This window comes from Musca autumnalis, unplaced genomic scaffold (genome assembly GCF_047663935.1).
Source record: "Musca autumnalis isolate F117 unplaced genomic scaffold, ASM4766393v1 scaffold_2, whole genome shotgun sequence".
In the NCBI taxonomy this organism is placed as follows: domain Eukaryota; kingdom Metazoa; phylum Arthropoda; class Insecta; order Diptera; family Muscidae; genus Musca; species Musca autumnalis.
Window position 1 is genome coordinate 73598482 of NW_027411755.1, and position 13442 is coordinate 73611923.

The following is a 13442-nucleotide window of genomic DNA, read 5'->3' on the forward strand; positions in this document are numbered from 1 at the left end:
TCCCAATACAAAAGTTCACCGGGCATGACTTTCCCAATACAAAAGTTCACCGGGCATGACTTTCCCAATACAAAAGTTCACCGGGCATGACTTTCCCAATACAAAAGTTCACCGGGCATGACTTTCCCAATACAAAAGTTCACCGGGCCTGACTTTCCCAATACAAAAAATGTTCACCGGGCATGATTTTCCCAATACAAAAGTTCACCGGGCATGACTTTCCCAATACAAAAGTTCACCGGGCCTGACTTTCCCAATACAAAAGTTCACCGGGCATGACTTTCCCAATACGAAAGTTCACCGGGCCTGACTTTCCCAATACAAAAGCTCACCGGGCATGACTTTCCCAATACAAAAGTTCACCGGGCATGACTTTCCCAATACAAAAGTTCACCGGGCCTGACTTTTCCCATACAAAAGTTAACCGGGCATGACTTTCCCAATACAAAAGTTCACCGTGCATGACTTTCCCAATACAAAAGTTCACCGGAGATGACTTTCCCAATACAAAAGTTCACCGGGCATGATTTTCCCAATACAAAAGTTCACCGGGCATGACTTTCCCAATACAAAAGTTCACAGGGCCTGACTTTCCCAATACAAAAGTTCACCGGGCATGACTTTCCCAATACGAAAGTTCACCGGGCCTGACTTTCCCAATACAAAAGTTCACCGGGCATGACTTTCCCAATACAAAAGTTCACCGGGCCTGACTTTCCCAATACAAAAGTTCACCGGGCATGACTTTCCCAATGCAAAAGCTCACCGGGCATGACTTGCCCAATACAAAAGTTCACCGGAGATGACTTTCCCAATACAAAAGTTCACCGGAGATGACTTTTCCCATACAAATTTCACCGGGCCTGACTTTCCCAATACAAAAGTTCACCGGGCATGACTTTCCCAATACACAAGTTCACCGGGCATGACTTTCCCAATACAAAAGTTCACCGGAGACGACTTTCCCAATACAAAAGTTCACCGGGCATGACTTTCCCAATACAAAAGTTCACCGGGCATGACTTTCCCAATACAAAAGTTCACCGGGCATGACTTTCCCAATACAAAAATTCACCGGAGATGACTTTCCCAATACAAAAGTTCACCGGGCATGACTTTCCCAATACAAAAGTTCACCGGGCATGACTTTCCCAATACAAAAGTTCACCGGGCATGACTTTCCCAATACAAAAGTTCACCGGGCATGACTTTCCCAATACAAAAGTTCACCGGGCATGACTTTCCCAATACAAAAGTTCACCGGGCATGACTTTCCCAATACAAAAGTTCACCGGAGATGACTTTCCCAATACAAAAGTTCACCGGGCATGACTTTCCCAATACAAAAGTTCACCGGGCATGACTTTCCCGATACAAAAGTTCACCGGGCATGACTTTCCCAATACAAAAGTTCACCGGGCATGACTTTCCCAATACAAAAGTTCACCGGGCCTGACTTTCCCAATACAAAAGTTCACCGGGCATGACTTTCCCAATACAAAAGATCACCGGAGATGACTTTCCCAATACAAAAGTTCAACGGGCATGACTTTCCCAATACAAAAGTTCACCGGGCATGACTTTCCCAATACAAAAGTTCACCGGGCATGACTTTCCCAATACAAAAGTTCACCGGGCATGACTTTCCCAATACAAAAGTTCACCGGGCATGACTTTCCCAATACAAAAGTTCACCGGGCATGACTTTCCCAATACAAAAGTTCACCGGGCATGACTTTCCCAATACAAAAGTTCACCGGGCATGACTTTCCCAATACAAAAGTTCACCGGAGATGACTTTCCCAATACAAAAGTTCACCGGGCATGACTTTCCCAATACAAAAGTTCACCGGGCATGACTTTCCCAAAACAAAAGTTCACCGGGCATGACTTTCCCAATACAAAAGTTCACCGGGCCTGACTTTCCCAATACAAAAGTTCACCGGGCATGACTTTCCCAATACAAAAGTTCACCGGGCATGACTTTCCCAATACAAAAGTTCACCGGGCATGACTTTCCCAATACAAAAGTTCACCGGGCAAGACTTTCCCAATACAAAAGCTCACCGGGCATGACTTTCCAAATACAAAAGTTCACCGGGCATGACTTTTCCCATACAAAAGTTCACCGGGCATGACTTTCCCAATACAAAAGTTCACAGGGCATGACTTTCCCAATAAAAAAGTTCACAGGGCATGACTTTCCCAATACAAAAGTTCACCGGGCATGACTTTCCCAATACAAAAGTTCACCGGGCATGACTTTCCCAATACAAAAGTTCACCGGAGATGAATTTCCCAATACAAAAGATCACCGGGCAAGACTTTCCCAATACAAAAGTTCACCGGGCATGACTTTCCCGATACAAAAGTTCACCGGGCATGACTTTCCCAATACAAAAGTTCACCGGAGATGACTTTTCCCATACAAAAGTTCGCCGGGCATGACTTTCCCAATACAAAAGTTCACCGGGCATGACTTTCCCAATACAAAAGTTCACCGGGCATGACTTTTCCCATACAAAAGTTCACCGGAGATGACTTTTCCAATACAAAAGTTCACCGGGCATGACTTTCCCAATACAAAAGTTCACCGGGCATGACTTTCCCAATACAAAAGTTCACAGGGCATGACTTTCCCAATACAAAAGTTCACCGGGCATGACTTTCCCAATACAAAAGTTCACCGGAGATGATTTTCCCAATACAAAAGTTCACCGGGCATGACTTTCCCAATACAACAGTTCACCGGGCATGACTTTCCCAATACAAAAGTTCACCGGGCATGACTTTCCCAATACAAAAGTTCGCCGGGCATGACTTTCCCAATACAAAAGTTCACCGGGCATGACTTTCCCAATACAAAAGTTCACCGGGCATGACTTTTCCCATACAAAAGTTCACCGGAGATGACTTTCCCAATACAAAAGTTCACCGGGCATGACTTTCCCAATACAAAAGTTCACCGGGCATGACTTTCCCAATACAAAAGTTCACCGGGCATGACTTTCCCAATACAAAAGTTCACCGGGCCTGACTTTCCCAATACAAAAGCTCACCGGGCATGACTTTCCCAATACAAAAGTTCACCGGGCATTACTTTCCCAATACAAAAGTTCACCGGAGATGACTTTGCCAATACAAAAGTTCACCGGAGATGACTTTGCCAATACAAAAGTTCACCGGGCATGACTTTCCCAATACAAAAGTTCACCGGGCATCACTTTCCCAATACAAAAGTTCACCGGGCATGACTTTCCCAATACAAAAGTTCACCGGGCATGACTTTCCCAATACAAAAGTTCACCGGGCATGACTTTCCCAATACAAAAGTTCACCGGAGATGACTTTTCCCATACAAAAGTTCACCGGGCATGACTTTCCCAATACAAAAGTTCACCGGAGATGACTTTCCCAATACAAAAGTTCACCGGGCATGACTTTCCCAATACAAAAGTTCACCGGGCATGACTTCCCAATACAAAAGTTCACCGGAGATGACTTTCCCAATACAAAAGTTCACCGGGCATGACTTTCCCAATACAAAAGTTCACCGGGCATGACTTTCCCAATACAAAAGTTCACCGGGCATGACTTTCCCAATACAAAAGTTCACCGGGCATGACTTTCCCAATACAAAAGTTCACCGGGCATGACTTTCATAATACAAAAGTTCACCGGGCATGAATTTCCCAATACGAATTTCACCGGGCATGACTTTCCCAATACAAAAGTTCACCGGGCATGACTTTCCCAATACAAAAGTTCACCGGAGATGACTTTCCCAATACAAAACTTCACCGGGCATGACTTTCCCAATACAAAAGTTCACCGGGCATGACTTTCCCAATACAAAAGTTCACCGGGCATGACTTTCCCAATACAAAAGTTCACCGGGCATGACTTTCCCAATACAAAAGTTCACCGGGCATGACTTTCCCAATACAAAAGTTCACCGGGCCTGACTTTTCCCATACAAAAGTTCACCGGGCATGACTTTCCCAATACAAAAGTTCACCGTGCATGACTTTCCCAATACAAAAGTTCACCGGAGATGACTTTCACAATACAAAAGTTCACCGGGCATGACTTTCCCAATACAAAAGTTCACCGGGCATGACTTTCCCAATACAAAAGTTCACCGGGCCTGACTTTCCCAATACAAAAAATGTTCACCGGGCATGATTTTCCCAATACAAAAGTTCACCGGGCATGACTTTCCCAATACAAAAGTTCACCGGGCCTGACTTTCCCAATACAAAAGTTCACCGGGCATGACTTTCCCAATACGAAAGTTCACCGGGCCTGACTTTCCCAATACAAAAGTTCACCGGGCATGACTTTCCCAATACAAAAGTTCACCGGGCATGACTTTCCCAATACAAAAGTTCACCGGGCCTGACTTTTCCCATACAAAAGTTCACCGGGCATGACTTTCCCAATACAAAAGTTCACCGTGCATGACTTTCCCAATACAAAAGTTCACCGGAGATGACTTTCCCAATACAAAAGTTCACCGGGCATGACTTTCCCAATACAAAAGTTCACCGGGCATGACTTTCCCAATACAAAAGTTCACCGGGCCTGACTTTCCCAATACAAAAGTTCACCGGGCATGACTTTCCCAATACGAAAGTTCACCGGGCCTGACTTTCCCAATACAAAAGTTCACCGGGCATGACTTTCCCAATACAAAAGTTCACCGGGCCTGACTTTCCCAATACAAAAGTTCACCGGGCATGACTTTCCCAATGCAAAAGCTCACCGGGCATGACTTGCCCAATACAAAAGTTCACCGTGCATGACTTTCCCAATACAAAAGTTCACCGGAGATGACTTTTCCCATACAAATTTCACCGGGCCTGACTTTCCCAATACAAAAGTTCACCGGGCATGACTTTCCCAATACAAAAGTTCACCGGGCATGACTTTCCCAATACAAAAGTTCACCGGAGACGACTTTCCCAATACAAAAGTTCACCGTTCATGACTTTCCCAATACAAAAGTTCACCGGGCATTACTTTCCCAATACAAAAGTCCACCGGGCATGACTTTCCCAATACATAAGTTCACCGGAGATGACTTTCCCAATCCAAAAGTTCACCGGGTATGACTTTCCCAATACATAAGTTCACCGGGCATGACTTTCCCAATACAAAAGTTCACCGGGCATGACTTTTCCCATACAAAAGTTCACCGGAGATGACTTTCCCAATACAAAAGTTCACCGGGCATTACTTTCCCAATACAAAAGTCCACCGGGCATGACTTTCCCAATACATAAGTTCACCGGAGATGACTTTCCCAATCCAAAAGTCCACCGGGCATGACTTTCCCAATACATAAGTTCACCGGGCATGACTTTCCCAATACAAAAGTTCACCGGGCATGACTTTTCCCATACAAAAGTTCACCGGAGATGACTTTCCCAATACAAAAGTTCACCGGGCATGACTTTCCCAATACAAAAGGTCACAGGGCATGACTTTCCCAATACAAAAGTTCACCGGGCATGACTTTCCCAATACAAAAGTTCACCGGGCATGACTTTCCCAATACAAAAGTTCACCGGAGATGAATTTCCCAATACAAAAGATCACCGGGCATGACTTTCCCAATACAAAAGTTCACCGGGCATGACTTTCCCAATACAAAAGTTCACCGGGCATGACTTTCCCAATACAAAAGTTCACCGGAGATGACTTTTCCCATACAAAAGTTCGCCGGGCATGACTTTCCCAATACAAAAGTTCACCGGGCATGACTTTCCCAATACAAAAGTTCACCGGGCATGACTTTTCCCATGCAAAAGTTCACCGGAGATGACTTTTCCAATACAAAAGTTCACCGGGCATGAATTTCCCAATACAAAAGTTCACCGGGTATGACTTTCCCAATACAAAAGTTCACCGGGCATGACTTTCCCAATACAAAAGTTCACCGGGCATGACTTTCCCAATACAAAAGTTCACCGGAGATGACTTTCCCAATACAAAAGTTCACCGGGCATGACTTTCCCAATACAACAGTTCACCGGGCATGACTTTCCCAATACAAAAGTTCACCGGGCATGACTTTCCCAATACAAAAGTTCACCGGAGATGACTTTCCCAATACAAAAGTTCACCGGGCATGACTTTCCCAATACAAAAGTTCACCGGGCATGACTTTCCCAATACAAAAGTTCACCGGGCATGACTTTCCCAATACAAAAGTTCGCCGGGCATGACTTTCCCAATACAAAAGTTCACCGGGCATGACTTTCCCAATACAAAAGTTCACCGGGCATAACTTTTCCCATACAAAAGTTCACCGGAGATGACTTTCCCAATACAAAAGTTCACCGAGCATGACTTTCCCAATACAAAAGTTCACCGGGCATGACTTTCCCAATACAAAAGTTCACCGGGCATGACTTTCCCAATACAAAAGTTCACCGGGCCTGACTTTCCCAATACAAAAGTTCACCGGGCATGACTTTCCCAATGCAAAAGTTCACCGGGCATGACTTTCCCAATACAAAAGTTCACCGGAGATGACTTTGCCAATACAAAAGTTCACCGGAGATGACTTTCCCAATACAAAACTTCACCGGGCATGACTTTCCCAATACAAAAGTTCACCGGGCATGACTTTCCCAATACAAAAGTTCACCGGGCATGACTTTCCCAATACAAAAGTTCACCGGGCATGACTTTCCCAATACAAAAGTTCACCGGGCATGACTTTCCCAATACAAAAGTTCACCGGGCATGACTTTCCCAATACAAAAGTTCACCGGAGATGACTTTTCCCATACCAAAGTTCACCGGGCATGACTTTCCCAATACAAAAGTTCACCGGAGATGACTTTTCCCATACAAAAGTTCACCGGGCATGACTTTCCCAATACAAAAGTTCACCGGAGATGACTTTCCCAATACAAAAGTTCACCGGGAATGACTTTCCCAATACAAAACTTCAGCGGGCATGACTTTCCCAATACAAAAGTTCACCGGGCATGACTTTCCCAATACAAAAGTTCACCGGAGATGACTTTCCCAATACAAAAGTTCACCGGGCATGACTTTCCCAATACAAAAGTTCACCGGGCATGACTTTCCCAATACAAAAGTTCACCGGGCATGACTTTCCCAATACAAAAGTTCACCGGGCATGACTTTCCCAATACAAAAGTTCACCGGGCATGACTTTCCCAATACAAAAGTTCACCGGAGATGACTTTCCCAATACAAAAGTTCACCGGGCATGACTTTCCCAATACAAAAGTTCACCGGGCATGACTTTCCCAATACAAAAGTTCACCGGGCATGACTTTCCCAATACAAAAGTTCACCGGGCATGACTTTCCCAATACAAAAGTTCACCGGGCATGACTTTCCCAATACAAATTTCACCGGGCATGACTTTCCCAATACAAAAGTTCACCGGGCATGACTTTCCCAATACAAAAGTTCACCGTAGATGACTTTCCCAATACAAAACTTCACCGAGCATAACTTTCCCAATACAAAAGTTCACCGGGCATGACTTTCCCAATACAAAAGTTCACCGGGCATGACTTTCCCAATACAAAAGTTCACCGGGCATGACTTTCCCAATACAAAAGTTCACCGGGCATGACTTTCCCAATACAAAAGTTCACCGGGCCTGACTTTTCCCATACAAAAGTTCAACGGGTATGACTTTCCCAATACAAGAGTTCACCGTGCATGACTTTCCCAATACAAAAGTTCACCGGAGATGACTTTCCCAATACAAAAGTTCACCGGGCATGACTTTCCCAATACAAAAGTTCACCGGGCATGACTTTCCCAATACAAAAGTTCACCGGGCCTGACTTTCCCAATACAAAAAATTTTCACCGGGCATGATTTTCCCAATACAAAAGTTCACCGGGCATGACTTTCCCAATACAAAAGTTCACCGGGCATGACTTTCCCAATACAAAAGTTCACCGGGCATGACTTTCCCAATACAAAAGTTCACCGGGCATGACTTTCCCAATACAAAAGTTCACCGGGCATGACTTTCCCAATACAAAAGTTCACCGGGCATGACTTTCCCAATACAAAAGTTCACCGGGCATGACTTTCCCAATACAAAAGTTCACCGGAGATGACTTTCCCAATACAAAAGTTCACCGGGCATGACTTTCCCAATACAAAAGTTCACCGGGCATGACTTTCCCAATACAAAAGTTCACCGGGCATGACTTTCCCAATACAAAAGTTCACCGGGCATGACTTTCCCAATACAAAAGTTCACCGGGCATGACTTTCCCAATACAAAAGTTCACCGGGCATGACTTTCCCAATACAAATTTCACCGGGCATGACTTTCCCAATACAAAAGTTCACCGGGCATGACTTTCCCAATACAAAAGTTCACCGTAGATGACTTTCCCAAAACAAAACTTCACCGGGCATGACTTTCCCAATACAAAAGTTCACCGGGCATGACTTTCCCAATACAAAAGTTCACCGGGCATGACTTTCCCAATACAAAAGTTCACCGGGCATGACTTTCCCAATACAAAAGTTCACCGGGCCTGACTTTTCCCATACAAAAGTTCACCGGGCATGACTTTCCCAATACAAAAGTTCACCGTGCATGACTTTCCCAATACAAAAGTTCACCGGAGATGACTTTCCCAATACAAAAGTTCACCGGGCATGACTTTCCCAATACAAAAGTTCACCGGGCATGACTTTCCCAATACAAAAGTTCACCGGGCCTGACTTTCCCAATACAAAAAATTTTCACCGGGCATGATTTTCCCAATACAAAAGTTCACCGGGCATGACTTTCCCAATACAAAAGTTCACCGGGCCTGACTTTCCCAATACAAAAGTTCACCGGGCATGACTTTCCCAATACGAAAGTTCACCGGGCCTGACTTTCCCAATACAAAAGTTCACCGGGCATGACTTTCCCAATACAAAAGTTCACCGGGCACGACTTTCCCAATACAAAAGTTCACCGGGCCTGACTTTTCCCATAAAAAAGTTCACCGGGCATGACTTTCCCAATACAAAAGTTCACCGTGCATGACTTTCCCAATACAAAAGTTCACCGGAGATGACTTTCCCAATACAAAAGTTCACCGGGCATGACTTTCCCAATACAAAAGTTCACCGGGCATGACTTTCCCAATACAAAAGTTCACCGGGCCTGACTTTCCCAACACAAAAGTTCACCGGGCATGACTTTCCCAATACGAAAGTTCACCGGGCCTGACTTTCCCAATACAATAGTTCACCGGGCATGACTTTCCCAATACAAAAGTTCACCGGGCCTGACTTTCCCAATACAAAAGTTCACCGGGCATGACTTTCCCAATGCAAAAGCTCACCGGGCATGACTTGCCCAATACAAAAGTTCACCGGAGATGACTTTCCCAATACAAAAGTTCACCGGAGATGACTTTTCCCATACAAATTTCACCGGGCAAGACTTTCCCAATACAAAAGTTCACCGGGCATGACTTTCCCAATACAAAAGTTCACCGGGCATGACTTTCCCAATACAAAAGTTCACCGGAGACGACTTTCCCAATACAAAAGTTCACCGTTCATGACTTTCCCAATACAAAAGTTCACCGGGCATTACATTCCCAATACAAAAGTCCACCGGGCATGACTTTCCCAATACATAAGTTCACCGGAGATGACTTTCCCAATCCAAAAGTTCACCGGGCATGACTTTCCCAATACAAAAGTTCACAGGGCATGACTTTCCCAATACAAAAGTTCACCGGGCATGACTTTCCCAATACAAAAGTTCACCGGGCATGACTTTCCCAATACAAAAGTTCACCGGAGATGAATTTCCCAATACAAAAGATCACCGGGCATGACTTTCCCAATACAAAAGTTCACCGGGCATGACTTTCCCAATACAAAAGTTCACCGGGCATGACTTTCCCAATACAAAAGTTCACCGGAGATGACTTTTCCCATACAAAAGTTCGCCGGGCATGAGTTTCCCAATACAAAAGTTCACCGGGCATGACTTTCCCAATACAAAAGTTCACCGGGCATGACTTTTCCCATGCAAAAGTTCACCGGAGATGACTTTTCCAATACAAAAGTTCACCGGGCATGACTTTCCCAATACAAAAGTTCACCGGGCATGACTTTCCCAATACAAAAGTTCACCAAGCATGACTTTCCCAATACAAAAGTTCACCGGAGATGACTTTCCCAATACAAAAATTCACCGGGCATGATTTTCCCAATACAAAAGTTCACCGGGCATGACTTTCCCAATACAAAAGTTCACCGGGCATGACTTTCCCAATACAAAAGTTCACCGGGCATGACTTTCCCAATACAAAAGTTCACCGGGCATGACTTTCCCAATACAAAAGTTCACCGGGCATGACTTTCCCAATACAAAAATTCACCGGAGATGACTTTCCCAATACAAAAGTTCACCGGGCATGACTTTCCCAATACAAAAGTTCACCGGGCATGACTTTACCAATACAAAAGTTCACCGGGCATGACTTTCCCAATACAAAAGTTCACCGGGCATGACTTTCCCAATACAAAATTTCACCGGGCATGACTTTCCCAATACAAAAGTTCACCGGGCATGACTTTCCCAATACAAAAGTTCACCGGGCATGACTTTCCCAATACAAAAGTTCACCGGAGATGACTTTCCCAATACAAAAGTTCACCGGGCATGACTTTCCCAATACAAAAGTTCACCGGGCATGACTTTCCCAATACAAAAGTTCACCGGGCATGACTTTCCCAATACAAAAGTTCACCGGGCATGACTTTCCCAATACAAAAGTTCACCGGGCCTGACTTTCCCAATACAAAAGTTCACCGGGCATGACTTTCCCAATACAAAAGTTCACCGGAGATGACTTTCCCAATACAAAAGTTCACCGGGCATGACTTTCCCAATACAAAAGTTCACCGGGCATGACTTTCCCAATACAAAAGTTCACCGGGCATGACTTTCCCAATACAAAAGTTCACCGGGCATGACTTTCCCAATACAAAAGTTCACCGGGCATGACTTTCCCAACACAAAAGTTCACCGGGCATGACTTTCCCAATACAAAAGTTCACCGGGCATGACTTTCCCAATACAAAAGTTCACCGGAGATGACTTTCCCAATACAAAAGTTCACCGGGCATGACTTTCCCAATACAAAAGTTCACCGGGCATGACTTTCCCAATACAAAAGTTCACCGGGCATGACTTTCCCAATACAAAAGTTCACCGGGCCTGACTTTCCCAATACAAAAGTTCACCGGGCATGACTTTCCCAATACAAAAGTTCACCGGGCATGACTTTCCCAATACAAAAGTTCACCGGGCATGATTTTCCCAATACAAAAGTTCACCGGGCATGACTTTTCCAATACAAAAGTTCACCGGGCATGACTTTCCCAATACAAAAGTTCACCGGGCATGACTTTTCCCATACAAAAGTTCACCGGAGATGACTTTCCCAATACAAAAGTTCACCGGGCATGACTTTCCCAATACAAAAGTTCACAGGGCATGACTTTCCCAATACAAAAGTTCACCGGGCATGACTTTCCCAATACAAAAGTTCACCGGGCATGACTTTCCCAATACAAAAGTTCACCGGAGATGAATTTCCCAATACAAAAGATCACCGGGCATGACTTTCCCAATACAAAAGTTCACCGGGCATGACTTTCCCAATACAAAAGTTCACCGGGCATGACTTTCCCAATACAAAAGTTCACCGGAGATGACTTTTCCCATACAAAAGTTCGCCGGGCATGACTTTCCCAATACAAAAGTTCACCGGGCATGACTTTCCCAATACAAAAGTTCACCGGGCATGACTTTTCCCATACAAAAGTTCACCGGAGATGACTTTTCCAATACAAAAGTTCACCGGGCATGACTTTCCCAATACAAAAGTTCACCGGGCATGACTTTCCCAATACAAAAGTTCACCGGGCATGACTTTCCCAATACAAAAGTTCACCGGGCATGACTTTCCCAATACAAAAGTTCACCGGAGATGACTTTCCCAATACAAAAGTTCACCGGGCATGACTTTCCCAATACAACAGTTCACCGGGCATGACTTTCCCAATACAAAAGTTCACCGGGCATGACTTTCCCAATACAAAAGTTCACCGGAGATGACTTTCCCAATACAAAAGTTCACCGGGCATGACTTTCCCAATACAAAAGTTCACCGGAGATGACTTTGCCAATACAAAAGTTCACCGGAGATGACTTTCCCAATACAAAAGTTCACCGGGCATGACTTTCCCAATACAAAAGTTCACCGGGCATGACTTTCCCAATACAAAAGTTCACCGGGCATGACTTTCCCAATACAAAAGTTCACCGGGCATGACTTTCCCAATACAAAAGTTCACCGGGCATGACTTTCCCAATACAAAAGTTCACCGGGCATGACTTTCCCAATACAAAAGTTCACCGGGCATGACTTTCCCAATACAAAAGTTCACCGGGCATGACTTTCCCAATACAAAAGTTCACCGGAGATGACTTTTCCCATACAAAAGTTCACAGGGCATGACTTTCCCAATACAAAAGTTCACCGGAGATGACTTTCCCAATACAAAAGTTCACCGGGCATGACTTTCCCAATACAAAAGTTCACAGGGCATGACTTTCCCAATACAAAAGTTCACCGGAGATGACTTTCCCAATACAAAAGTTCACCGGGCATGACTTTCCCAATACAAAAGTTCACCGGGCATGACTTTCCCAATACAAAAGTTCACCGGGCATGACTTTCCCAATACAAAAGTTCACCGGGCATGACTTTCCCAATACAAAAGGTCACCGGGCATGACTTTCCCAACACAAAAGTTCACCGGGCATGACTTTCCCAATACAAAAGTTCACCGGGCATGACTTTCCCAATACAAAAGTTCACCGGAGATGACTTTTCCCATACAAAAGTTCACAGGGCATGATTTTCCCAATACAAAAGTTCACCGGAGATGACTTTCCCAATACAAAAGTTCACTGGGCATGACTTTCCCAATACAAAAGTTCACCGGGCATGACTTTCCCAATACAAAAGTTCACCGGGCATGACTTTCCCAATACAAAAGTTCACCGGGCATGACTTTCCCAATACAAAAGTTCACCGGGCATGACTTTCCCAATACAAAAGTTCACCGGGCATGACTTTCCCAATACAAAAGTTCACCGGGCATGACTTTCCCAATACAAAAGTTCACCGGGCATGACTTTCCCAATACAAAAGTTCACCGGGCATGACTTTCCCAATACAAATTTCACCGTGCATGACTTTCCCAATACAAAAGTTCACCGGGCATGACTTTCCCAATACAAAAGTTCACCGGGCATGACTTTCCCAATACAAAAGTTCACCGGAGATGACTTTTCCCATACAAAAGTTCACCGGGCATGACTTTCCTAATACAAAAGT